This window comes from Asparagus officinalis, chromosome 5 (assembly GCF_001876935.1).
Source record: "Asparagus officinalis chromosome 5, Aspof.V1, whole genome shotgun sequence".
NCBI classification, from domain to species: Eukaryota; Viridiplantae; Streptophyta; class Magnoliopsida; order Asparagales; family Asparagaceae; genus Asparagus; species Asparagus officinalis.
In genome coordinates, this window is record NC_033798.1 from 5,076,277 (window position 1) to 5,104,057 (window position 27,781).

The 27,781-nt window shown below is 40.8% G+C and overlaps 2 long non-coding RNA genes across 6 annotated transcripts in view; both read right to left on the minus strand.

Annotated features, from left to right (window-relative positions):
* The window catches only part of LOC109841886, a 74,148-nt gene continuing 46,367 nt past the window's right edge, over nt 1–27,781 (minus strand). For all 3 annotated transcript variants that reach the window (XR_002247280.1, XR_002247281.1, XR_002247279.1), the window contains one exon: nt 1–356. This is a non-coding gene — a long non-coding RNA (uncharacterized LOC109841886). The remainder of the gene's footprint in view (nt 357–27,781) is intronic.
* On the minus strand, nt 1,910–5,660 carry LOC109841887. 3 transcript variants are annotated; one of them, XR_002247284.1, is made up of 5 exons: nt 5,491–5,660; nt 5,264–5,407; nt 2,204–2,300; nt 2,055–2,114; nt 1,910–1,971 (listed from the first exon to the last, which is right to left on the minus strand). It is a non-coding gene; the product is annotated as an uncharacterized LOC109841887 (long non-coding RNA). The 3 variants fall into 3 exon arrangements; XR_002247283.1 differs by lacking the exon at nt 2,204–2,300; XR_002247282.1 differs by having other exon boundaries at nt 2,055–2,300.

The window sequence follows — 27,781 nt, forward strand, 5'->3', positions numbered from 1 at the left end:
ACCAAGAAAAATATTTAAAACCAGTTCTTAAAAGGTTTGGAAAGGAGAATTACAATCCGGCGCCAACTCCGTTGGTCATGGGAAAGAGATTATGTAAATAACAAAGCCCTAGAGAGGGGAAAAAGCCATTAGATGTTCATTATGCTCAAGCAATTGGAAGCTTGATGTATGCAATATTGTGCACCATACCTGATATAGCTTATGTCGTAAGTCTAATCAGTCGTTATCAAAGTAATCCTGGACTAGCACATTGCTGATCTCAATCCCTACTGCAGGTTCTATTGGAGGGTCTCTCTGTGGCAGCCATGGGAACTTCTCACTCAAGCAGCCTAGCACCAGATTCTAGCAAAGATCAGCTGTAAGCATATATTCTAACATATGTTAGTTCTTGTCAAAAGAATTTGGAAATACAGGGTTATGAAGTAATGGTTGGAGAGCTAGGAATCCAGTTATGAGGTGGTCAGAAGCAACAGGTAGCAATTCATCGTGCAGTTGTGGAGAAGCCAAAAATTTTGCTCCTTGATCAAGTGACAAGTGCACTGGATGCTGAATCTGAACGAGTTGTTCAAGACGCTTTAGATTGAGTAATGGTCAATCGAACAACAATAGTTATCGCCTATCCATCGTGTACAATTAAAGATGCTAATACTATCGCTGAACAATATGACTGTAGCGAAAGGGAAGCATATGGCTCTAAAGAATATTATGGATGGCGCTTATTCCTCCTTGGTAGCACTTCCCTCTAGTTTCACTCCATAGTGCACACTACTTTGTATTGATGACATTATCAGATTAAAGTGTTGTTTTCATCTATGTTTCTGTGGATGCCTATAATTAAGTATGTTAATATGTGATATTTGATGTTGGAGACTAGGTCTAGCCAAAATCCGATGACTTGTAGCAAGAGAAGTCTCCCATAATCAGCATGCCAAGTCCTACTTTGTAATAGGGATAGTGACCCAATAGAGCGGATCAACAACACAAATACTATATGTGGTCTCTACCATCATTAAAAGGATTTTACACTTCCTCCAATATATATATTAACACCTCATGATAGTCCATTTTTACGTGTACTTGCGCTCAATCCCAGTACATTCAATAATAGAGATGCCAGCGTCCACCAACAATATACTATCACGCTTAAGACGCGAGTTATATTTTACAATTCTTTGCTATGAATATCAACTTTACCCTCATTCCGTAGTAATGACTTACTGTGTACTCTTGAAAACTTAATACTATATCCTCCAGGAGATTGTGTTAGTCTCTATTTTAACTTCATATTGGAGTAATCTCGTGCTCTACCTCCCAGACTAAGGGGGCAACAGGAGTGACAGAACAATGTGGTGTCATCCCTCTGGGTTACCCTCTTTTTATTCCCTGCTAAAGCTTAATCAAGATAGGGTTGGTTACCTCCTGCCATTGGACTTAAGAGTAAGGGAACCTCTTGTCACAAAGTCCAACTTCCATTTGCAAACGCAAGCAAGGGATTCAACTGACATTGCAATCGACAAATACTCAATGCATAAGAACAAATAGAATTTTCAAAAAATAGAAAACATTACATAAATGATTTTTTTTTGTGAAGTAGTATAAATCTCATCGTCAATCAAATGTGAAAATATCAGAATATTAACCAACAGGACGCATGACTGGAGTTGGAACCAAATGGAGTTTCTTCCTAAGCAGGGTCTTTTATGCTATCATCCTTCATCAAATTTTTTTTTTTTTCTCTTTCAGCAGACACATTCTCAGCTGAACAGCGCCGAGCGAGCCATTGTTTAACCCAATCCCGCAGAATGTGTGCCCAAGCCAAAAAAAAATCAAATTCCTCCAAAACATCAATTCTAATCCCACCAGTTTTCATAATTCAAATGGGTCATTTAGAAAATAACAAAACTACATACCTTCATCCAAATTTTATCTGGCAATTCCTCCCCTTTCCTAGCTTTTTCCAACTCTATGCTCCTACAATTTAAAAAATTAACAAAATAATAAAAATTTGCAAACAGGGAGTAAGTTAGTAATTGAAGTTGAGAAATTTAGCTAACCTGCGGAGATTTTTTAGGAGATCACCAAGCTTGTCTCATTCTTAACAGCTTGAAATTGACCTGTTCGGTTAAAACAAACCAAATAAAATACTACCTTTAATTAGAAAGAGGACAGATAAAAAGAAGAAAGAAAAAGAGAGATAATGAACTGTTGAGGAGCCAGGCTGAGGTTGGCGTTTGCTTTGAGTGGCTTCTGAGTTTTTCTTTACTTTGTGCCATGTTGTGTTTACGCAGCCTGCTTTTATGCTGGAGTTCGCATTGTAGAGGATGGAAATACCACATTTGGAGAATGTTTTAGAGCACATATTATTTTATAATTATGGCAATCACAGTGCATTAACTTTGAAGACTTCTTGAGGTGCGCTAAAGGTTAAATAAAATATTGGATTATCTAGTAAGCAGTAGTCATTACAAGTTTTAACATAATTGATACTTCATCAACCTTAGGATCAGATAATTGACAATGTTAGTACTATGTGATAGTTATCAACGTTGAACACAGTATAAGAGCATAATTCACAGCAGTCAAAATAATAAACAAAAGGTCAACCAGATATTAGCAAAGAACAAATACTGGCTACTGCCATACTTGTTCCACTACTAAGATGAAAGCTCTAAATTTTGTATTGAAAACTCTCTGGACAGTTCTACATACAAAATTAAACCCTTGTCTCAATCACTATTGCAGGTTTTCTATGCTCTTTCTCTGGCAGCCATGGGAACTTCTCACTCGAGCAGCCTAGCACCAGATTCCAGCAAAGCGAAAACAGCTGCAGTTCTATATTTGCAGTTCTTGACCAAAAGTCCAGCAGATATTCTAGTGACGATTCTGGAATGAAATTAGAAACTATAAAAGGAAACATTTAGTTTTTGGCACATCAGTTTCAAGTACCCCACAACGCCAGATATTCAGATCTTCCAAGACCTAGCTTGTCAATTCAATCTGGAAAGGTTAGATACCTTATGTAATTTTAAAATTTCCTGATTGTTCCTAAAATAAGACTCGTTTAAGTGATTAGTAAGACAGGAAATGCATTAATGAACTTTATCGTTCTGAATCTGCTATTTCAAATTACACATAGCCCTACAAATCCTATTCTCAATCACTATTTCAGACTGTTGCATTGGGGGGGTGGGGGGGAGGGGGAGAACGGAAGCGGGAAATCAACTGCACTACAATTGCCACAGAGATTTTATGATCCCGATTTGGGTAATATATCAAAAGATGGGATTGAGATATCAAAGTTCCAGGTGAAGTAGTTGAGGCAGCAAATGTGCCTTGTGAGCCAAAAACCAACATTGTTCAATGACACTCTTCGAGCCAAGACTGCCTATGGAAAGGAAGGAGAGGGTACCGAGGCAGAAATTGTTGCTGCTGCTGAGTCAGCAAACGCGGACAAGTTCATATGCAGTTTGCAGCAGGTTGGTTCTTGATTCAACAATTATGGCTAAAGTTAATGCTAGTCTAAATTTCATATGTCTTCTAGTTTCTAGCCTTATGTCGGAGTCGATACCCAATACCTCAAAATTCGGGGTTAATTTGGTTCCAATCTCTGTTTAATGTCCATTTATATCCCAAAGGGCAGATCTCTCCCCAACACTATAGAATAAATAGGATGCTTATAAGTAGATATATAGTCTATAATTTTGTCAGTTGAATTCAATCATTTGTCAAAATAGGCTTATGATCTGACATATGTCGGTCCTGAGTCCCTGATCCATGAGGTAGTGCTAAAAATTATTGCTAGTCTAAATTCTATCTATATGTATAAGCAATTTGAAACTGAATCAAAACAATTTTTTGAAGAATAATGGTAGGTTAAATTTCTCGTGACTTTTTTTAAGAATAATGGCAGGTTAAACTTCTTCTGTTTCATCAATAGGGATTTAAAGAAACAACTCTAGATATAGGAAAATGATGTTTCCCATCAAACACAAGTTAATACATAAACTACAAGAAGCTAAATAGATAAAAAAACTGTTCATTTAGGAGGTCAAGGGAAAGTAGTGTATCGTATCCATTCAGTTAAATGTGAGTTTGATTTAAAATATAAGCATGAGGTGAAATTTAGTCCCACGTTGGAAAAAGAGGCCTGTCCAACCCTAACAATATATGTAAAAGCAAAAAACAAAAAAAAACAAAAAGTGATAAAATCATTTACCCTCAATATTAGTGTACACTATAAGGGCACAACTCACTCTAACATTTAACAAGGATTATATGAGCTGCTAATGTATAGATAGGTATTGACACCTTGATCAAAATACACCCCTTGGCATATACTCTAATATCTGTTCTTGAACTTTTTTTTAAATTTTATTTTTGGGAAATACAGGGTAATGACACAATGGTTGGAGCGCGAGGGATTCAGTTATTGGGTAGTCAGAAGCAACGTGTAGGAATTGCATATTTCATCATAAAGGAACCCAAGATTTTGCTACTTGATGAAGCAAGTAGTGCAATTGGTGCTGAATCTGAAAGAATAGTTCAAGATGCTCTAGATCGAGTTATGGTCAATAGAACCACAATAGTCATTGCTCATCGACTGTCTACAATCAGAGGTGCTGACACTATTGCTGCAGTTAAGAATGGTATGATCGTAGAGAAAGGGAGCCATGAGGCTCAGATGAATTTTGAGGATAGGGTTTCTGCCTCTTTAGTAGCACTTCACTCTAGTTCTACTTCATAGTGAACATCATTTTGCACTGACAACTTTATCAGGTTAAGTTTTGTTTTCATTTATGTTTCTTTAAATAACTCATGTCTACAATGGAATGCGTTGATATGTGATATGTGATATGCAACGTTGGACGTTAAATCTAGCCCTTATCTGATGACTCCTAGAAAGAGAAAATGATGACAAATTAGTGAGTCCATCTGAAGGTAAAATAGTTAAAAAGAAATTTCATGGAGGGGGTATAACTGCCAAAATTTCACCCAATTGCAATTTCAACTTGCTGAATTTTGAACATAAACAAGACTTCTACAAATTGCAACTAATACAGGAGCAGTTGCATCGAAATTAAAGTTGCAAGCAACCTAACAACCCAGAAGATTAATTTGTAAAAGTCTTAAAATACCACAGTAAAAACAATCACATTAGCCAACCCTCAATATTCAAAGTAACCAGTGAACATATATAACATACAACAAAAGCAACTAGCTCGACTATGTTTTCTTTTCAAAGTTAATAAGTTAGACATCTTACCTGTCCAAAAATCAAATTGTGATAAATAGTCAAACTCTGATAAATTACTCCAGCTACACAGTGGACAAGTGACCTCCCCCACTACACTAAGAAAGGGCATCAGATATGTTCATTTACTGTCGTGTTGATACTGCTTCCTCTGACCTGCATAATAGCAAACAAAATAGACGTAAACTAAAGAAACCAACTCTATTAGAATATGAACAAAATTTAGTTTAAAACTTGACCTCTGCTTTATTCCAATAGCCACAGCTGTTTTTAGGCTCACCAATTCACCTAACCTTATGGACCCTCCTTTGTTATCTTTGATGGAGATTAGGGGGGCATTTCTTGAGGATGCCAGGTTTGGTATATGCTTTGTCAGTGACCGAGGGTTGCAATCTGAAGCTAAAAAGATGGCCTGCAACAGCCACAAGATAGCTCCAATTAACCGATAATGTTAGATATAAACTATTGGATAGACCCTCAGAAATGTCATCATGAAAACAAACTGATGTTGTTGGTCGGAAAATTTAAAGGAAATATAATGAGAATTGAAAATTGTAAAATCTCTCTGACTGACTTAGACAAAGAAATTACAATTCTCAAAAATGTAAAGACCACTCTAACTGACTTAGACAAAGGCTATTACAATCCTATTATCGGATTCCCGATTACAAAAGAGAGAAAGATCAACAAACATCCTTCCCTTTGTTTAATACTGAGTCTTTCTTGGTGGCGATAAGAGTTTGAGTCTTGTATCCCGTTGACGATCCGAACACTTTGCTTCATGGAACTTCGGTCTTCGCTTCCGATTCTAACATAAGGAAGAACTTGCTAAGCAAGCTTTGAACTCTGGCCGAGTTAGGAACTCTTAGAAAGAGTTGATTTCAGCAAAGGAAATCCGATCCATTTAGCGAAAAAGCCGATCTCTTGATCTTTAGAATTCAAGATCCAATTCCCCTCCTCCTCCTTCCTTTTTTTCAGTTGTAAAACCAGCTATTTATAGGGTTTAAGGGGGTATAACTGACCCCTTAAATTGCTCCATAATGGGAGCTTAATCATCCCATTAAGCAGAGGACAGTTTTTAAACCGTTCAAGTGATTTGAAACAGTCAAACGCGAAGTACGCTTTCTGACGTCAATACGTAAGGATCGACCTCTGTGTTTGGCTGTTGAAACGCGAGGGTCGACCTCCGTGTTTAGCTGTTGAAACGCAAGGGTCGTATTTTGCTTCGGAGACGCAAAGATCGTCAATTTGTAATCTCTGTATCACCTCTGCATCAAGTTTTCTCAGAATACAAAGGTTGTCATCTTGCAACCCTTGTACTCTATCTTCTGAAGATGTGAGAGTCGTCAAATTGTAACTCATCTATTGTCGTGGAAGTTGTCAGATTGTAACTTTTATCGTCAGTGTTTTGCGAGGAACTATCTGTAGTAATTTTTAGACAGCCTACAGAACCCCCTCTAAAGTTTTTAAAAATTCGTACTTAACTAAATTTTCGAAATACTTTGGATCTCGATTCAGTCTAATCTTGGAACAGTGTACTGTTGATTCTTTGTCACAACGGAATTGCTCACTGCATCTGTCTCGAAGGTACCATGAATATGGTTGAAGAGATTTGACACGCAAGACTCGAGTTCTGATTTTGCAAATGCTGCCAAATGTGTCCAAAAAAGAAGAGCAAAGCAAACATAGCATGCCCAAAAGTGAACCAATCTCTTGGACTACTACGAAAAACATCATCGGATTTCAATGGTCGCATTTAATCTTTGGAACACTGGGATGAACCTCGCGGAACGCGGGGGTGAACTTCGCGTTCAATTTTTGAAACGCGAGGGTGGACCTCACATTTAGCTTTTGGAACGCGGGGGTGAACCTAAAGTTTAGCTTTTGGAATGCGGGGGTAACTTTCGCGTTTAGCTTTTGGAATGCGGTGGTGACCCTCACATTTTGATAGAAGTCGAACGGACTTTGATGAACGCGAGGATCGTGTTTGGGCGGGATTCTTTCCTAGAATCCCGTCCTAATCATGACAGCTTAGCTGTCTATAAATAGACCCTCGGGTCAAAGAAGAGTAAAACTGACTCTTTCTTCTTCAACAAGAAATCTCGTTCTTCTCCGGCGATCTTTTGCTCTTCCTCACCATCGACGAAACCCATGGCGCCACCAAAGGGTTCTTCCAGATCTAAGAAGGCCGTCGGAGCCTCTTTGAGCGCGCCGTCGGCCGAGGCTAACCCGGCGGCACCGCCGCTGACACTCCGCTTATTAGCAGTAAGGGCTTCGACCTTAAACTTGTTTAACAAGTTTCTTCACGTTCAACGCGAGACTCGTGCTTCGAACAACGATCCTCGTGTGAAGGGTCGCGTTCTGAATAATGATCCTCGTACTGAATGATGATCCTTGGTTAGATGCGAGGGTCGCCTTCTGAATGTTGGCGTTTAAACGTGAGGGTCACTCATTGATTAAGTCTTTTAGACTTTTTTATCTGCTTTTCAGATTCTAACTGTTGTCTTTCTCTATGCAGTGTGCTATTCCAACGAGCCCCTCTCTTTTCATCATCACTTTGGCCATGAAGGGGGTGTGAACAATGCTGTGACGTTCAATCTGCACCGGGAACTTCCCGTCTTCAAGGGTCAATACAAGGAGCGTGCAGAAAACATTACTCGCGTGAGTTCGCTGACTCTTAGGGCTATGGTCACGGATGCTAAACTTGAGACCGTTGACAGAAGAGTTTTAAAGAAGCCGACCTTGTTGTTCGGAGATTCTGTAAACGTCAATACAGAGCTTATGTATGATGGGAACTACAAGTGGCTATGGAAGATTGGTGATGATTCTGTAAACGTCAATACAGAGCTTATGTATGATGGGAACTACAAGTGGCTATGGAAGATTGGTGATCGCTTCTTCTTCCTACCCAAGATGGAGCGGATGTACCCCCTATCCTATTTCTAGTGTGCTTCTATCCCCGGGTATATCCAGTGGGATCTTGTTAAAGAGCAAGATTGAGTACCCATCGATCTTTTACTTATCAAGGTGTTCGCCCGGTAGGTTATAGTCGACAGTTGGTGGCTTTGAAACCCGATCTGTTCCACCCGGAATATCTAGCTAGCAAGACTGCCAATTTGGCGAACGTCTTTATCAGAAACTTTATGACGGCCAACGGTGAGTTCCCCGCACAAGATTTTAGAGCTCCTGGATGGGTGTATTTCGCAGATGGGGGATGATGGGCTCGCATGGTAAATTTCGTCTTGGAGGAACTGAGAGAGGCACTTACCAATTCTGGCATTGAGACTCTAGTGTTGGCTACTCGATATGGGATTGTGCTGGGCCACTATAATCTTTTAGCCATGCTGGAGTGTTATAATCCAAAGACATGTACGTTCTTTACACCTGTCGGGAAGTTAGGCTTTGCACTGCATGAGATGCATGAAGTCTTTGGTTTGCTATTTGGGGAGTCATCGTATGAGGAATTTATTCTAGGGACTGAAGAACTTACTATCTTAAAGGCGACAAATCCGGTGATCTATGAGACTTTCTGGAAAGTGATGTGTCACTACCATATTTGTGCTCAGTTGATAGGACTACGTGGGGGCGGTGTCTAGCAAGTGTCTTGGGCAAACTATTTATTTCAGAATCTGAACTAAAAGGATGTCGAAGTGACCCGTCTTGCTGTGAATACTCTAGATGACATCAAAGCTCGTATTGATGCTACTACTGCTCATTATATCAACGAGGCTAAGGAGGATGTTTTTCCTCCATTCACTGAGTTCGAAAGTTTTCACTACCAGGCCCAGATCTCTATTTCCAATATGGCCCTACTTGCCGGATTCTTGATGTTATGGTTGAAGGATGTGTGGTGCCTACAAAGCCAATCGAATCCATCACGACCGAAGTTTTGTACCCTACAGTTCTCCTAGCTCATGGGAGACCGATGAATCTCCTCTCTGCAATGGTGTGTTGTCTGCAGAGCGGTTTGCAAGAGTTGACCACCGAGTTCCTCATGGTAAAAGTGACGGGCTCGGATGGGACGAAGAAGGGGAAGACTCCCAATCCACGCGTGCTAATGCCTTACACCTATTTGGTGTCTTGGTTTGTCCTACATTGCCCCTCGCTGATGACGATAGTCCCTTCATCTGATAGAGCTTTTATTCCTCTCATTCGGCGGCTTGAGGCTGCCAAGTGGGAGGGTTAGTACTTAGTGCTTGTCCGGAGAATCTTGTCGAGGGACATCAATTACCATGTTTTTTGTTGCTTCCTCGACTTTGATGGCGGCAGATATGAAGAAATATATCAGGACGTGAAGGGCCGCAACACATTTACAAATCTAAATGGATGTGTCTTCCATTAGCTCCTCAACATTCGACCGGGCTATCTTGTATTCCGGCAAAGTGGGAAGCGTTTTATTGAGCCTTACCAACCCTTTCGATTCTCCCAATAGTTCGGGTACGACTAGTTATACATCGAGAATCCTAACCCTCGGCTTGCACTTATCCGATTCTCCCAATAGTTCGGGTACGACTAGTTATACATCGAGAATCCTAACCCTCGGCTTGCACTTATCGAAAATCTTTATGGAGCCAGGGTGTGGTATTATTCTGTGGCGGGTTGTACTAGATCAACTTTTAAGCTGCCTCGCAAGACACCCAACACATATGCTGCTTTGAGTTTCTGTATGTGATATCATGCCGCATCTCGAATCCCCGAGTATAAAATGTACACCTCTTGTTTGAAGGAGATTAGAAAGATGTATGAATCAAAGAGTGACTCTAAGATGACTCGCCTAAAAGGGATAGATGAATATTTGTCCTGTGAACAAGCGGCGCCCAGGGATGAAGGAGCCGAAGCAGAGGAGACTAGAGAAGAGAGGGCGATAGGGAAGCGAGCTCTTCCTGAAGGAGATACGAGTCGTCCTGGCAAGCGGACTCGTCGAAAATTATCGGTCGAGTCCCCAACCTCTAAGGCTCAGCAGGGGGGTCAAGTTGCTGCAGTAAGCTTTTGAGTCTGCCCTGGTTATGCACATGGAGGAGGATGAGGAGTCATCTGTTACGGGCATTTCTCATCAGAGAGGACTTCGCTTGATCGGTCCTGCATTAGTGGGCGCTACTTCCTCTTATCATCTAACAAAAGGAGAGGATGAATCAACTACTGGGATGCAGAATCTGCTGCTTCTCCACATGAACAGGTGATGGAACCTATTGATGTGACGGCTCCGGGCCCGACCTCTGAAGTTGAGCTCACCATCACCGCAGGTGTCATACCTCAAATCACAGAGGCAATACAAGAGGAAGCAGAGCCTAAATCCATTCGAGCTTAGGACGCTGGAAGTATCTTTGTCAGACTTCCATTTGGGCCCACTGAGCCAGAGCCTATGGTGGCCGGACTCGATGATCTTGAAGAACGTCAATCTCCTCCTTCAGCAATAATATGCTAATAATGGGAGCTATGAGGCCTAGTCCAACAACAAGATTAGCTCCTAAATCAATGATTGTCATGCGCTCGCCTCAACCTTTTGTGGTGCAAGAAGATGAAAGCTCTCATGTGGAGTTTCCTTTCTTGACGACTCTGCTGATGAACAAATGGCGGTAACTTTTGGTAAATGGTCCACCCATGTCGCTATTTTTTCCGAAGGTAAGTGTTGTTCATTTTAAAGTTTGATGTGTTTTTCTTCTATATTATGATATTTTCATATGCAGGAGCACCGACAACTGAAGAGATCAGAGTGACAACAACTCCCCACCAGAGCAGCCACTTCCTCTTATGCTTTCTCCAGTCCTTTTAGAAGGACAAGTGCAGGACACAGGTGCTTCAAGCTCAGCTCTAGTAAGACCGTCTACGAATCTTCCATTGAGCCCTATAATTTTGGGTGTCTTAGCGTCATCTCTAGCTATTTCTCTGAGCTCGGTGGTTATTCCAGACTTGCTCAAAGAATTCATTGAGTAGCTAGAACGTGCGATGGAGCGGACTATCAGTATTGTCAGTGTTGGGCAATGTACTTTTGAAGCTTTCAGGCCTTTCTTGATAAACTACATGAACAACATCAGGTGTCTGGGTGACGCTTAGTGTATGAGCGTTGTACAGAAGGCATCTCTCGTCTAGAGGAGGATCTAAGAGCTTTGCAGGACCTTAAACGTGTTGATCTTGATGCATAGACCGAACTGGCTTTTGCTGACATACAAGTTGAAATAGCACATCAACAAGAAGTCGTTCAGAAAAATCTAGCTGAAAAGGAAGCACACATCGCATCTTTGCAAGAGCAGCACGATCAAATACAATCGGAGTTGGCCACTTTCGTCGCTGCCATGCGGACTTCTCAAGACTTCATTGCTCAGACGAAATAGGTTATCGCCCAACTGCAAGAGGCCTTACCTCAGAGAGAAGTCCAACTTGCCGAGGAAGAAGTCGTTGTGAAGGGACTTTCTCTCAAGAGTATAGAAGTCTTTGAACAGCACTACAAGGAGATACAAATTCTTAATGAAATCAAGAAGGAGGTTGCTGCTGCGTCGCCGAGTGAAGAGGAGCTTAGAAGACGAGCTGCGGAAACGACACATGTAGCACACGAGAAAAAGTTTTTGGACATCAGGTCTCGCCTTGCATCCGTTAAACTGATGGGTCTGGAAGCTTAATTATGTATCGTTCTTTTGATAAGAACAAAATAGTAATTTTGTATCACTCTTTAGTATTTTGAATAAAAAGTGATAATATTTTGGTTTTCCTTATCTCTTTCTGTGCTATGCTTTAACTTGAAACAACGAAAATAGTTGAGGGTGCCAGAGATGTAGTGTTAACTTGGCATGCCTTTTGTACTTGTGATTTGAACAAGATTTTTATAGACTTGTCACTCTATTGAAGAGTGTTGATTAGTTGGTTTTATCATTAGAGGTGTAGTGTTAACTTGATGATTTTTTACACTTGTGATTTGAACAAGATTTTTTTTGTAGACTTATCACCCTATTGAAGAGTGTTGATAAGTTGGTTTTATCATCAGAGATGTAGGCTTAACTTGATGATTTTTTACACTTATGATTTGAACAATATTTTTTTTGGACTCATCATCCTATTGAAGAGTGTTGATAAGTTAGTTTTATCATCAGAAGTGTAGGGTTAACTTGATGATTTTTTTTGAACTTTTGATTTGAACATTTTTTTATGGATTTATCACCCTATTGAAGAGGGTTGATAAGTTAGTTTTATCATCAGAGTTGTAGGGTTAACTTGATGATTTTTTACACTTGTGATTTGAATAAGATTTTTGTAGACTTATCACCCTATTGAAAAGGGTTGATAAGTTAGTTTTATCATCAGATGTGCAGTGTTAACTTAATAATTTTTTACACTTACGATTTGAACAAGATTTTTATGGATTTATCACCCTATTGAAGATGGTTGATAAGTTAGTTTTGGTGGTGGTGCACGTTGAACTTGAAAGAACCTTTCACAAATATAATCATTTATTCGTTTATGTAAAAGGATTACTGACTGTTAATGTCATGGAAGAATTGACTAACCTTTCTAACAAGGTTTTAAATATCGGATATCAGGGAAATATCGGATGACCAAAATTCATATCGGATTGCGGATATCGGGGAAATATCGGGGATATGTGGTAAATATCAGAATGCTATAATGAATGTTTGCTTACATAGTATAATGCATTAAAATGTAATCTCAACATATGTAATGAAATTTAAGCATACAAAATATGAATAATATATGTTTAGGATCACTAATCAACCTTCTAAAACAAACAAAAGTGCAAAGCAACGTTGCAACATTCGATCTGCTTTTTTTAGGACAAAATATCATTTGATATAATGGGGAAATCTTGATATCCCGTCCAAAAATTCCAAACACGGTATATATTATTTTGTAACAAGCTATATAAAAAGATATATTGGTCTACATATCGGCTAATATATCGGTCATATCGGGAATTTATTACTCAAAATAGCCAAAAAGCGGTAAAGGATATTTAAAGACCATATCGGTTGCGGCAAGCCCTGTAAAAGGATATATCGGGGGATATATCGGGTCATGTCGGGGATATTTAAAACAATGATTACAATCAACTTCAATGTGCTTAGTTCTCTCATGAAACACTGGATTCTTTGCAATGTGGCAGATTGATTATCACAATGCATAGGCATAGATCCAGGCTGTGAAAAGCCAAGCTCGATCATCCAGGCTGCGAGAAACCAAGCTCGGTCAGCAGCTTCTGTAGCCATATCATCTCACAAACAGTATGAGCCATAGCTCTGTATCTGCTTCTGCACTAGATCGAGATACTACATCTTGTTTTTTGCTCCTCCAAGTAACCAGATTTCCTCCAATAAAGGTACAAAATCCAGAAGTAGACTTTCTATCTCCTATATCTCCTGCATACCCAGCATCAGAATAGGCAGAGATGTGTAAATGTCCATGTTTCTTATACAGTAATCCTTATCCCGGATAGCTTTTAACATAAGCCAAAATTCTTAGAGCGGCAGTCCAGTGAACCTCTCTAGGTATATGCATAAACCTGCTCAATACTCCCACTGCAAAGGTGATATCAGGTCTGGTCACAATAAGATAGATCAACTTGCCAATCAATCTTCTATATCGGCATGCATCATCTAGGAGAGGACTATTATCACGTCACAAGTCCACATTCACTTCCATGGGAGTGTTTGCTGGCTTACACCCCAAAAGACCTATTTCTTCTAAAAGATCCAATACATATTTCCTTTGAGATAGAAGTAAACGGTCCTTTTGATATGCAATCTTAATCCCAGGAAAGTATTTGGGTTTCCCCATATCTTTGATCATAAAGTGACGTGAAAGGTACTCCTTACTCTGCTATGGCAATAAGGTCACTCCCAGTTAGCAGGATGTTATCAACATATACTGTCAGAATCACCAGACCAGATGTAGTACGTCGGATAAAGACGGAGTGATCAGACTGACATCGTTTGAAACCGACATCAGATATAGCAGTACTAAAGTTCTCAAACCATGCCCGTAGACTCTGTTTGAGACCATAAATTACCTTTTTAAGCTTGCAGACCGTAGTCTCCCCCTGAGCAACATACCCTAGAGGTTGCTCCATATAGACTTCTTTTAAGCTTGCAGACCGTAGTCTCCCCCTGAGCAACATACCCTAGAGGTTGCTCCATATAGACTTCCTTCTGCAAGTCACCATACAGAAAGGTATTTTTAACATCCAGCTAAAATATTGTCCAGTCCAGATTAACAGCCATAGAGAAAAGTAGGCGATGAAATTGAGACGGGCTACGGGAGAGAACGTCTCAAGATAATCGATCCCATAGGTTTGAGTATATCCCTTAGCAACAAGACGAGCTTTGTAACGATCAATTGAACCATCGGTACGATACTTTAAGGTATAAACCCACCGACAGCCAACTACAGTAGCACTCGTGGGAGAAGATACAAGATCTCAAGTCCCTCTAGAAACAAGTGCATCCATCTCCTCATCCATGACATGTTTCCAAGCAGGATCTAATACGACCTCCTCATATGACCTGGGTAGAGATATAGAGGACAAGGATAAAGCAAACTGACGAGAAGAGGGATAAGACGGTCATAGGAAACAAAATCAGATATAGAATGATTAGTACAAGACCGTTTACCTTTTCGATGAGCAATTGGAATATCGAGATCAGAAGGAGTAGAAAGAGGCAGACCTGCAACGGGAGATGAATGTTCGGCTGGAGCAGAGAGAGGGATAAGAACTTTTGAACGACGATAATACGACAGTAGAGGTGGTGGTGCAGATGGCATAGTGGAAGCATTTTGTAATCCTGGAGAAGATCCATCAGCAGAAGGAATCGAAACAGGTAGTGGAACAACAGTAGGAGCAATAGACGAAAGAGGCACAGATGAACTGACAGTTAGGGGTGAACCAATCAAGGAGAAGTATGGAACCGACTCAAAAAAGGTTACATCGGCAGACACAAAATATTTCTTGGTAGATGGATTATAACATTGATACCCTTTTTGAGTACGCGAGTAGCCTACAAAGACACTTATTAGACCGTGGAGATAGTTTATCCAGTCCGGGAGACAAATCCTGAACAAAACAAGTACAACCAAAAACTCGAGGAACCACAGGAAAAGGCCTTTTGTCAGGATAAAGACAGGTGAATGGTACTTTACCATCAAGAACAGGAGAGGGCATCCTATTGATCAGGAAACATGCACTGAGGACTGCATCAGACCACAAATACTTTGGTACATTCATATGTACCATCAAGGTTCTAGCAACGTCTAAAATGTGTTTATGCTTCCTTTCAGCAACTCCATTTTGTTGTGAAGAGTGAGAACATGATGTTTGGTGGATAATACCAATATTTGCACAAAACGAGAGAGGTCATGTTTCGTGTATTCCAAAGCATTATCGGTACGAAGGATACGAATTGATTTCTTTATAAAATATTTCAAAAATGGTGGAAACCTCAGATCTCTCTTTTAAAAGATAAAGCCAAGTCATGCGAGAGAAGTCATCAATAAAGATAAGAAAATATCTGTAACCGTTCACGGAAGGTATACGACATGGACCCCAAACATCAGAATGGACTAACTCGAATGCAGAACTGCTGCGTTTATCAATACGATTTGGATAAGTAGCACGATGGTGCTTATCCAGTTCACAAGACTCATAACCTAAAGAAAAAATAGAAGACTAGATAGAAATGACAGACCTAAGCTTCGATAACGAGGGATGACCAAGTCGTTGATGCCATAATAAAGGATTATCAGACTTATTTGCAACAAGACCAGTATCAGGCATATTGTCATCCAAATAGTACATGCCTCTTCTCTCATGCCCCGAACCAATCGTCATTCCAATTGCTAGGTTCTGAAAAACACAATGAGAAGGGAAACATGTGACTTTGCAATTGTGTTTTGTGAATTGACTGATGGAAAGTAAACTAACAGGAAATTTGGGAAGATATAAAACATCAGTAAGAGTAAGCGATGAAGTAGCATGAACTACTCTATCACCAAGAACTGGAGAGTATGTCCCATCAGCGATCCGGACCAATGGAAACTTGTCAGAAAGGTTTAAGGAAATAAAGTGATCCTTAAGACCCGTCATATGAGAAGCGCCAGAATTTAATACCCATGGTGTATGAGGAGAGGCAATGTAGGCATCCATACCTAAAGAGGATGCATGAGTAACAGAATAATTGTTCTGAGAGAGATCGAGTTGACGCAACAGGTCATACTCAGCTTGAGAAATCTGAATAGTGGAGAGAGTAGTAGTAGGAGCAACAGAGGTAGGTGTAGTATCAGCAATCTTGGTCCATGCAGGTCGACCAAACTTCTCCTAACACTTCTCAGAGATGTGATTAGTCCGTCCACAATGTATGCACTGATGAGGATTCTTACCAAAGTCAACATGTCTGCCACCAAAGGTGCCACGTCCTCCCCCTGTGTTACGGCCACGTCCTTGATCATGACCACGACCTATGTCACGGTCGAAGAACACAGCAGACTGATCAAGTGATGGAGCGGACGGTGTAGAAGCAGTAGTTACTCCAGTAGTTACTTGCATAGCTTTAGAGAAAGTAGCAGTCAATGAGGGGATAGTATCTCCCCCTAGTATTTGGCCCCGTATCTGAGATTGCAAGGTGGGACTCAGACCAGACAAGAACTTAGAGACAGCAAGGTCCCTACGATATCCTAACAGTGTCGCGGCATCTGTAACGACGGGCTGATGCATTTCTAATTCATCGGTCAGACTTTTTAGCTCACCAAAATATTCAGGTACAGAGCGATCGCCCTGTTGAAGGGATACCATTCGAATACACGGGATGCATTTTTCTCATTCCCGTACATAATTTTTAAATTATCCCACATTTCCTTAGCAGTGTTCGAGAACATGACACTGCTACTGATCTGGGCTTCCATGCTATTAAGGAGCCAAGTCATTACACAGCAGTCAGCAGAGATCCATATGGTATACGTAGGATAAGTAGAAGCAGGAGGAGGTGCCAGAAGATGAGCTAATTTGTTCTGAGCTCCAATGAAAATGCGAAAGGCCTGAGCTCAAAGAAGATAGTTTGTGCCATTTAACTTCACAGTGGTTCCCAATACAACTTTGGGAGCAGAAATATCAGCAGTAGTAGGGATAGTAAATGTAGCAGAAGAGATGTCAGATCTTGTCATTGTTACAGAACAGGATAGTACAGGAACAGGAGGATCACAATCTTCTAGTATAAAACCCGAAGGTTGAAAGCAGAAACCCGAAGGTTAGAATGGAACCCGAAGGTTAGTGTGTAGGAACCCGAAGGTTAGTGTTCATAAACCCGAAGGTTAGAATCCGAAGGTTAATCATTTAACCAGAAGTTTTTATATATATATATATATACTATATATATATATAATATATATATAATATATATATTATATATATTATATATATATATATTATATATTATAATATATATATATATATATAATAGTTTTATAGACTCTTCATGGCAAGCTCAGACAAGCATACAGGACTCTACGCAAAAGAAGGCCCACAAAGAAAGGGCAACTAAAATTACAAGCAGTCCACCACAAAATAAATTAAAGAGCCACAACAAAACAGAGCCCGCAGGCGCCAAACCAAGCCCAAGTAAATTCGTGAGGCTGAACAGGAGATCTCGTAAGGAGATCTGGCGTCGGCGGACAGACAAGCTTCCGAAGACGATGACGAGCCTCTCACAGCAATCTCCTCCTCCGAGCCTCTTTCATTCTCTTTCTAGTTAGGGTTTTATTCTCTCTCCTTCCTTTTCCTGCCATGGCGAGGATAATGGAGCAGCAAGCGACGGCGACTGTGAGGGCTTCACGACGACGAAGCCTCAGGTGAACGGCTGCGCGGCGCAGAAGCCGAGGCGGGCGGCGGAGTTCTATAAGGCAGGTGTTTGGAGCCGAATGGAGGTGAACGCGCGCGACGAGCAGAAGCCGATCGATCTGGCAGCGACGGCTCGGCGAAGAGACCAAGGACGAAGCAAACGTATCTGACGAGGAGGAAGAATCGCCAAAGGTAAGGGTCAGGCGTTTCGTTAGAAAAGCAGGGCGTTTTTTTTTTTTAGAGTGTGGCGGCTAGGGTTTTGGAGGCAGTAGGGTTAGGGTTTTGGAAACCTCTCTGATACCATGTTGAGAGTGAGAAAATCAGAGAGTATACCATTTCATTCATCTCCATGGGTATATATAGGGTTACATATGGGTAATGGGTTAATGGGCCCTAACCCGATAACCCAAGAACTAATTCTAACAGTTAACATGACAGCGTTAATGATTCATTACTCTGTTAGAAAAAAGACGAATAACTGACCCCAGCCTTAACTAACTTAGCAGGGGAAGAGGGGAGTTTCATAATTTTTTAACGAATAACCGACCCCCAGTCCTAACTAAGACTTAGCAGGGGAAGAAGGGAATTTTATGATCTTTTAAGGGTAATACTTTTTTAGATATCTCCCGTTAATTGGCATCATAAGTCTATCGCAATTCTGGTTAATAAGACGGTAAGCTTCGTTTGAGTAGACTGACTCTACTACAAAGGGTCATTCTCATTTAAGATTGAATTTTCCTTGTCATATGTGTCATGACCATAGGTCGCCTGACTGCTAAAGACAATGTCGCCTTTCTTAAAGATCATTTCTTTGACCATTTTGTTGTAGGCTTTTGATATTCGAGCTTGGTATTACTCGATCTGTTGTTGGGCTTGAAGTCGCTTATCGTCTAACGCTTCTAGTTTTTGGAGGCGTAGTCGATGTTGTTCTTCATCAATCATCCCGGTTGTAAGAGTGACTCTTAGGGATGGGATCTAAATTTCTAAGGGTATTACGGCTTCGCATCCATAAACTAAAGAAAAGGGTGTAGCTTTTGTCGGGATTCTTACCATTGTGCGATAAGCCTATAGACATTCGTCAAGTTTTTCGTCCTAGTCACGTCAACTTTTAGAGACAAACTTTTTAAGAGGCTTCACAATGGTTTTATTAAAAGCTTCTGTAAGGTCATTAGCTGGCGGATAATATGTCATTGATGCGACATTTTGAATTCTGAACTTGTTACAGAATCTCTGAAAGTCGTGGCCGACGAATTGAGTTCCATTATCGTAGACTATTCGTCTTAGTATGTCAAAACGGTAGATGACGTGATATTTATTGAATTTGATCACGTTTGAAGTCTTGATTTTTTTCAAAAGTATTGCTTCAGCTTACTTGAAAAAGTAATCAGTTACTGTCAAGATAAACCGATGTCCTTTGGATGTTGGTGGGAAGATGAGTCCAACGATATCCATTCTTAACATCTCGAATGTTCAAGATGAAGATGTTGGATGCAGATTCCCTGGTGCTTGATGGATGAAGTCACCATGGATTTGACATGCATGACATCGTTTAGCATAAACGATGGCGTCTACCATCATTTGGCTAATAATAGCCAAGTCTATGGAGTCGGTCCCGTAATTTGGGTTCAGGTTGATGAGCTCCACATCTTCCATCGTGGATTTTTTTAAGAGCTTTTTGCGCTTCTTTTCTGGAAGGGAATCGAAGCAAAGCTTTATCATGTGATTTTCGATATAACGTTCGAGAAGCCGCATTGTAGTAGAATCGAAGGTCTTTCCGTTTGGCTGCAGCCGCTTCTTTGGGATCGTCGGATAGTATGCCGTACAAGACATAATCGGTATACTAGAATCTCTAGTCCCTCAGTTTGAGATCGATAAAAGTTTCACAGACAATCTCTGCTATTGTCCTTTCTGAGTAATCTTCTAGAGGGAACTTTGGGTGATATAAGTCCCGACTTGCGACGAATATTTTGCTCCTGCCTTCGGTAGTAATGGTAGTGAAACTGCCAGTGAGGCTAAAGCATCTGCATATGCATTTTGTTGGTGCGAAACGTATCTGATAAAGAAGCCTTTAAACTTTTGGACTAACTTTAATGCCGCAAAGTGGTATGGGAGCAAATCTTCATTGCGCACTTTATATTCTCCTCGAACTTGATTTACGATAAGTTGAGTCACCGTAGGCCTCTAGATGTCAGATGTTGAGTTCCTTGGCTAACTGCATCCCTAAGAGCAAAGCATTATACTCTGCTATATTGTTGGTACATGGCTCTGTTAAGAAAAATCCTCTTGGGATCACATAATCAGTTAGGGATACGAGTACCACCCCCACAGCAACTATGATTCTTCCATCGGGTCTTGCTCTAGACACACCGTCGAAGAACAATTTCCATACTTGCGTGAATTCTTGAGTCATGCAAGCTTCTGCAATCTCATCTGGCAGACATTCATAAAATTTTGAAGAATCTGATATTAGATGGTTAGCTAAGAAATCGACTATGGCTTAACCTTTGATAGCTCTCTGAGGCATGAATCGCATTGTATATTGCGATAGAAGTATCACCCATTTTGCGAAGCGGCAGTTCAATGAAGAATGTCTTGTCATGAGTACTCTCAAAGGATTTACTTTAGAAATGACGTAAATCAATTGTCCCACCAGGTAGTGTCGCATTTTCTGGACAACGAATACTAAGGCTAGGCATTCTTTTCCTACTGGATTGTACCGGTGTTCAGCTCTAATCATGGTTCTGCTGAAGTAGTAGATTGCTTGTTCATGATCATGATTATTGTTCTGAGCTAACAAAACTCCAAGAAAATGATTCATGACTCTCACATATAACAGGAATGGTTTTCCTGATACTGGGGCCACTAGAACGGACGGTTGGATGAGGTATTGCTTGATTTCCTCAAATGCCTTTTAATAGTCTTCATCCCAAACGAATGAGGCTTCTTTCTTCATCAATTGGTGAAGGGCTGGTAGCGTCCTGAGAGTTTTGATATGAATCTTTAAATATAAGCAAATCTGTCTTGTAAGCCTCTGAGTTCTTTGATGTTCTTCGGAGGTTGCATTTCTTAGATAGCGCGAACCTTTTTTGGGTCAAGAGAAATCCCCTTAGATGTGATTATAAATATGAGAAATTTACCGCTAGCTACCCCTATGAAAGATTTAGTTGGATTCATCTTTAGTTGATGTGCTCGTATGATGTCGAACATCATTTTCAGATTTGAAAGATGATCACCTTTCTTTTGACTTTTCACCGCGATAGCATCCACATAACACTCTACATTCTTGCGTAGGTGTTCATGAAAGATCGTACTCATGGCATGTTTGATAGGTTGCACCAGCATTCTTCAGTCCGAAGGGCATTACTGAATAACAGTACACCCCTAGTGGCGTTCTACAAGCCGTGTGTTTTTCATCTTCAATGTACATTTTAATCTAATTATATCTTGAGAATTCATCCATAAAAGACATCCTCTCATATCCACAAGTATTGTCAATCGTGACATCTGTGATTGGGAGAGAAAATTCGTTTTTCAGACATACAACATTTAGGTCACGAAAATCAATGCAAATTCTGAACTTATCATTTTTCTTAGGCACATGAATAATATTGGTCACCCAATCAGGATATTGTTCCTCTCTGACGAAACCTGAATCGATAAGCTTTTTGACTTTCGATTCAATTACTTTCATGATCTCCGCCGGACAAAACCTTCGTTTTTGTTTAATGGGTTTTGTATCCGGATCGATGTTGAGACGATGTATGACTACCTTTGGGTCAAGACCAGACATGTCTTCGTAATTCCAAGCGAAGACATCTACATATTCTCTGATAAGAGATACAAGGTCTTCTTTCTCGGACGATGATAAGTTTTCGCCTATGAAGATTAGCTAGGGATTGATTTTTTCTCTCATATTTATTTTGACCACCTTATATTCTGTGGGTGGCTCGCATTGTTCGAAGCGCATGTCCCATAAAATATTAAGATATTTGATCCAAGGATCATTAGTTGATTCAATCAACTCTTTATCATCCTCTTCATCATCATCTAGATGACTAGATGAAGTCATGTTTACAGACATACCTTTGAAGACTGCACTAATGTTAACATCGGAGTCCCATGATGACGTTTCGGATGAGTGGTCTTGATATAGACATTCATCGGATTCATTTTCTAAAGAAGGGGCACCGAAACGTAGCATAATCCCCTTTTAGTTTTATTATAATAATCAAGACGTTTTCCTTTTAGAGTGAAAGATCGAATTGATATTCATCTTCCTTTCTCGAAGTTTAAACCTTCATGTTTATTAAAATCATAACTCATATTCTTCATTATATGGAGGGTCTTAGACCCATAATGATGGAATTGTGGTAATTTGAGGTCATCCTCTAAACTTTTCTGATTTGATAACTCAGAGTTGATTTTCCCGAAATAGATTGGCTTTTGGCCTTTCTTCTTAGCTAGGACAATGAAGAAAGCTTCCCGCGCGTCTTCTATCTCTTTGAATGTAATGAAGGATGACTTGAACAGCATATTAAGTGATACCTTGGTATATAATACATGTCATGGATCTGTACCTGTATCTGTATCGATCCCTATTTTCACACATTCAGAGGAGGATACATTAGACAAGTAAGCCAAATTAAAAATTTTATTAATGTACGACTCGCCTTCACAAGAGACAATTGTTATTGTTGAGCTCATTTTGGCTCATTACATTTAAATTTAATTTCCACAAACACTCTTCCTCGGGCTCGATGTCTGCTTCATTTCCACTGTCAAGATTATCTTTCGGTGGTTCTGGTTCTTAGGAATCTAAGTAGAAGATTGAGTCAGTGTGGTAGTTCTCCACACCCATGAATGGTTGTCTTTCGTCTATCAAGGTTCTGACCTCTCCTTCATCATCAGCATATTTTATCACTTGATGGAGTGTAGACGGAACAATGTGAATCGCATGAATCTAATGTCGTCCCAATAATAGATTGTAGGACGTGTGTGCAACTATGATGTAGCAGATCACCTCCAACTTGAGATCTCTAATCTGGCACTTGAGTTGTGCAACTATGATGTAGCAGATCACCTCCAACTTGAGATCTCTAATCTGGCACTTGAGTTTGATTTTGGCCATAGATCGCATGCTGTTAGCGTCGAAGCCAAAGATAGTAGTCTGCGTGGAGCTCAGCCGATGCAGAGGAATCCCTAAGAATTGCATGATCCTGTATGGCATGGTGCTGAGCGTGGATCCTAGGTCGACCTGGACACGGTTGACCTCAGACGACCCGATATACCCTGTATAGTACAAGGGTCTATCATGCTTGTGTTTGATTTGCATATCTTCTTACATGAACGATATGCAGGGCAGACTTTTTACAGATTGCAGGCATCGTGCACAAAAAGGCTCTTCTGTAGCTTCTGGAACTACAGGAACTTGTGTGATGAAGCTCTCTGTATCCGTTAAAGCTTCAATCAGAGCTCTCTTTGTGGACTTGGATAGCTTCAGATGCTTATAAAGAATGATCCTGACAGGAATATTGGCTAGTTGTGCTTGGACGTTGAAACGGAAGGGAGTGGTTGACCCCTCAGCTTTTTTTTGGAGAAGGTTCTTATTATAGCGAACTTCCTTTTGCTTCTCTTTATCGGCTGACTTCTTGGGAACGATACCCCCAGTCTCTTCAGCCTGTTTCTCTGCTTCTTAAGCAGTTTGGTCGTACTTTTTTAAGTACGTCCTTTCTGACCTGGTGCCAGATCCAGGATTTGCTTCTTGTTCGGCTGCAAGAGCAATCTTCTCCTCTCCTGAATTAGTAAGAGGGATTAGATGAGTATCATCTTCGTTTAGAGAGGGGCTAATCATATTGGAAGATTTAACCTTGTTTCTCTTCTCCTTTCCTGACACACTTGTCTATTACTGGTCATCAAGTAAATCGAGATGAACCCACATTGTCTCTCCTTTCGGAGCAGTAAAGGGTACCAACCATTTATCTTTCTGATCATACAAATCAGTGTTTATCAATTGCAGCTCACCCTTAGGGATAGGGACAACACTGATTGGAGTTGTAATGGGTGAAAACTTCCCGAATTGAACCGATATCATGTTGGTGGTCACAGTCTTCTATTCCGGCTTTAACTTGAGCACTTTAGCATCAACCAAAGCCTGTAGGATATCCTTGAAGATGTAGCATCTCTTCATTGGATGCCCCAGCATTCTGTGGTAGAGGCAGTAGTTGGGATCATCCACCTTTCCCGCCTCTTTGGGTCTCTTGACCTCATGAAGTTTTAATTTATTGTTCTTTTGAAGCAGTTTGAATAGAGTGACCACATGATCCTCTTTGAAAGAGTATTGCTTAGGTGTTCTTGGCTGACCTGATGTCTTACCATGCTTGGCAGGTGACGACCGAGTATTAGTTTCAATGGCCAGAGTATCTTTCCCCTTTGATCGGGAAGCATGGTCTGGATCACGTTGCATAGGTTGCTTTTGCTTGCCTTCTTCTTCGGCTTTAACCCTAGCAACGATTTCTTCAGCCTGTTCGCCTTGAGAGACAAGCTGTCTCTAAGAACGGCACTCCGCAACTCTCATTTGGGCTAGGAGATTGGTCTGCGAGTTGTGTCGATAGATTTCCACCAGAGTAGACTGTGTCATACCTGTCGGACATCAAAGAGCCACGCTTCGGAACCTCTCGACGAAGGCTTTGATGGGCTCTCCCTTCTTCTGCTTAGTGGCAAGAAGAGAAGGGACAGAAACTTCTGTATCATCTTTAAAGAATCTAGCCAAGAATAGTCTCTCTAGATCCGCCCACTTCTAGATACATCCTACAGACAATTTCATGAATCATTCAAAGGTGACCCCCTTGAGGGTACTAATGAACAAACGAGTTAGTATGATGTCGTTTGCTATCACATTCCCAGTCTGTGATTGGAAATAATAGCAGTATGTCGGTGCGGCTTTCGTGATCATCTTCATCAAGAGCTTGCAGGGTCGAAGACTTTGACTTTAGAGCGATAAGCGGCTGTATCTCATTCAGACGACGATAGAGTCTAACAAACTCCATCATTTTAGAGCCTCGCTTCTATTGCAATGACATTGAGGCAAGTTTCTAGTTTTTTCATTTTAACAGACTGGAGATTCTGCCCTTTATTTTCGGTCCTCTTCCGTTTTAGAGAAGATTCCAGGATGCTGGACCATTTTTCCTTCACCTTTGCATGTAAGAAGGCCAGCATGAAGATGATCTTATCTTTGGAAGATTCACGCTGAGGGGTGAGGAATCTGTTTTGGACTTGCGCCCTCGTCTACGATAATTTGCCATCAGATCCAGAGTTCATTGATAGTATCCGTATTATGACTTGATCATGGCAATTGCTGCTTACAAGCTTTCACCAGATCTATCAGGTTTCCGGTCATATAAGCCGGAGCCCTCATGTTCTACGACAAGAGCTAGAGGATTGAGATTCTACGATAGCTAAAGTCATCATCAGAACTCAAGTTCTTCTAGCCAACAATCCGATAGTTGACAGGACGTATACTCCCATTTCAAGTCCGAGTGGGTTGATAGATTCCATCAGACTCACTCAAGATCTCTTTCAAGCCAGAGCAGTAGTCTTTTTCTGGATCATTATGGAGCTAGAGATTTGATGATTTCCCATACTGAGCATATTGGAAGTAACTCCAAGGTACTCATCCTCTGAAATCTTCTTCCTGTGAGAACATCATTATTTGTTGGGTGAGGCAATGTTCGTTAATCGGTTGAACACTGACAGCTTGGTTGCGTGTAAGTAGCATTGATATACCGAGAGGACCGCAAAAATCAGTCGTTCACATTAGCATGAACAAGCGACTTGTTGTATCGGTCTTTCTCTTAATACGAACTTTCTTAAGTCTTCTGCAGAGACACGAGAAGAGTTAGTCACTGAACGTGAGGTTTGAATTAGAACCCTCAGTCTACGGTTAAATGAGACTGGCTCCTGGTGAACATGAATCTTAAATCCCTGTTAGTCCTTTTGAATGCGACAGATCACATTGTGTTTAGTATTAGGAACACATGGGTCGCGTTTTAACATTGAAATGCGAAGGTCGTGTTGAGGAGAGGGAACGTGAAGGCCATGTTGAGCAGTGGAGACGCGAGGGTTGCGTTGCGCGAAGGTTGCGTTGAGTAGTGGAGACGCGAGGGTCGCGCTTCGCTTCCTTCTGAACGAGAGAATCGCGTTTTAGTTGGGCTGCGCGGAGCTGATGCTCGCATTCAAACGCGGAGTTGACCTATGCATTCTAACTGCGGAATGTGGAGTCGAAACTCGCGTTCAGGCTGAGCAACGCGAGGGTCGCGTTCTGTGATCAAATAGCGCATGTCGCGTTTGCGAGGGTCATGTTCTGTGACAAAAACACGAGGCTTGTGTTCTCCAGTAGAAATGCGAGGGTCATTTTGATCGGTTGATCGACTATCTCGGAGTTGTGCATGTTGGAGGGATATTCTCCTTCGATGAGCGACATTCTTGCTTGACCGAGTTAAGGCTTGTTCAGCGACATCTGTACTGATCAGGCTAGTCGTTGGTGCAGATCTCTTGCGACTTGGTACCTGTTGTTTAACTTGGTCTATGAGTTCAGTTAAAGCGAAGTCTTCTCCTTCCGAGGGAAGACTATATGAACAGTATAACCCATTGGAAAGACACTCCTTTAGTGAGTTGACGGTAGTAGGAACCTTAGTCTCCTTAGTGACTTTGCGGATCTTGCGTATATCCCTGGGACTAAGGGATCTGGTGGAGAGGAACCCCTCATATTTAGCCTGGTCAAACTCAACTGTCAGAGTTTTGACAGTAGTCAGGAAGAACTTGCTAGCAAGTTTTGAACTATGACCGAGTTAGGAACTCTTAGAAAGAGTTAATTTCAGCAAAGAAAATCCGATCATTTAAGCCAAAAAGCCGATCTCTTGATCTTTAGAATTCAAGATAAATAGTATTAAAGATCCAATTCCCCTTCTCCCCCTTCCTTTTTTTCAGCTGCAAAACTAGCTATTTATAGGGTTTAAGGGGTGTAACTGACCCCTTAATTTGCTCCATAATGGAGGTTTAATTGCCTCATTAAGTGGAGGATAGTTTTAGAACCGTTCAAGTGATTTGAAACGATCAAATGCGAAGTCCGCGTTCTAACGTCAATACGCGGGGATCGACCTCCGCGTTTGGCGCTGTTGAAACACGAGGGTTGACCTCCGCGTTTAGCGGTTGAAACGCGAGGGTTGCGTTTTGGCTTCGGAGATGCAAAGATCGTCAATTTGTAATCTCTATGTCACCTCTGCATCAAGTCTTCTCAGAATACAAAGGTCGTCATCTTCTAGCCATTGTACTCTGACTTCTGAAGATGTGAGAGTCGTCAAATTGTAATTCTCGTCTGTTGTCATGGAAGTCATCAGATTGTAATTTTTATCATCAGTGTTTTGCGAGGATCAACTATCTGTAGTAATTTTTAGACAACCTACAGATGCATAACTATAAAAATCAGAGCATACAATCTCTACAAGTTGAGAAATTTTCTTTCTGGAAATTCTCAGCTTGAAGAATTGTTTAGCTGGTAATAGCCTAGTATAAACTACATTTAGGCCAGTATAATTAAGACCATGAAACTTTTTCCCATGACATGAAATTAATGACAAGAAAGATAAGGTCCTAGTGCATGTAATATTCTCATATAAATGTATGGAATTTTATTAATGCAG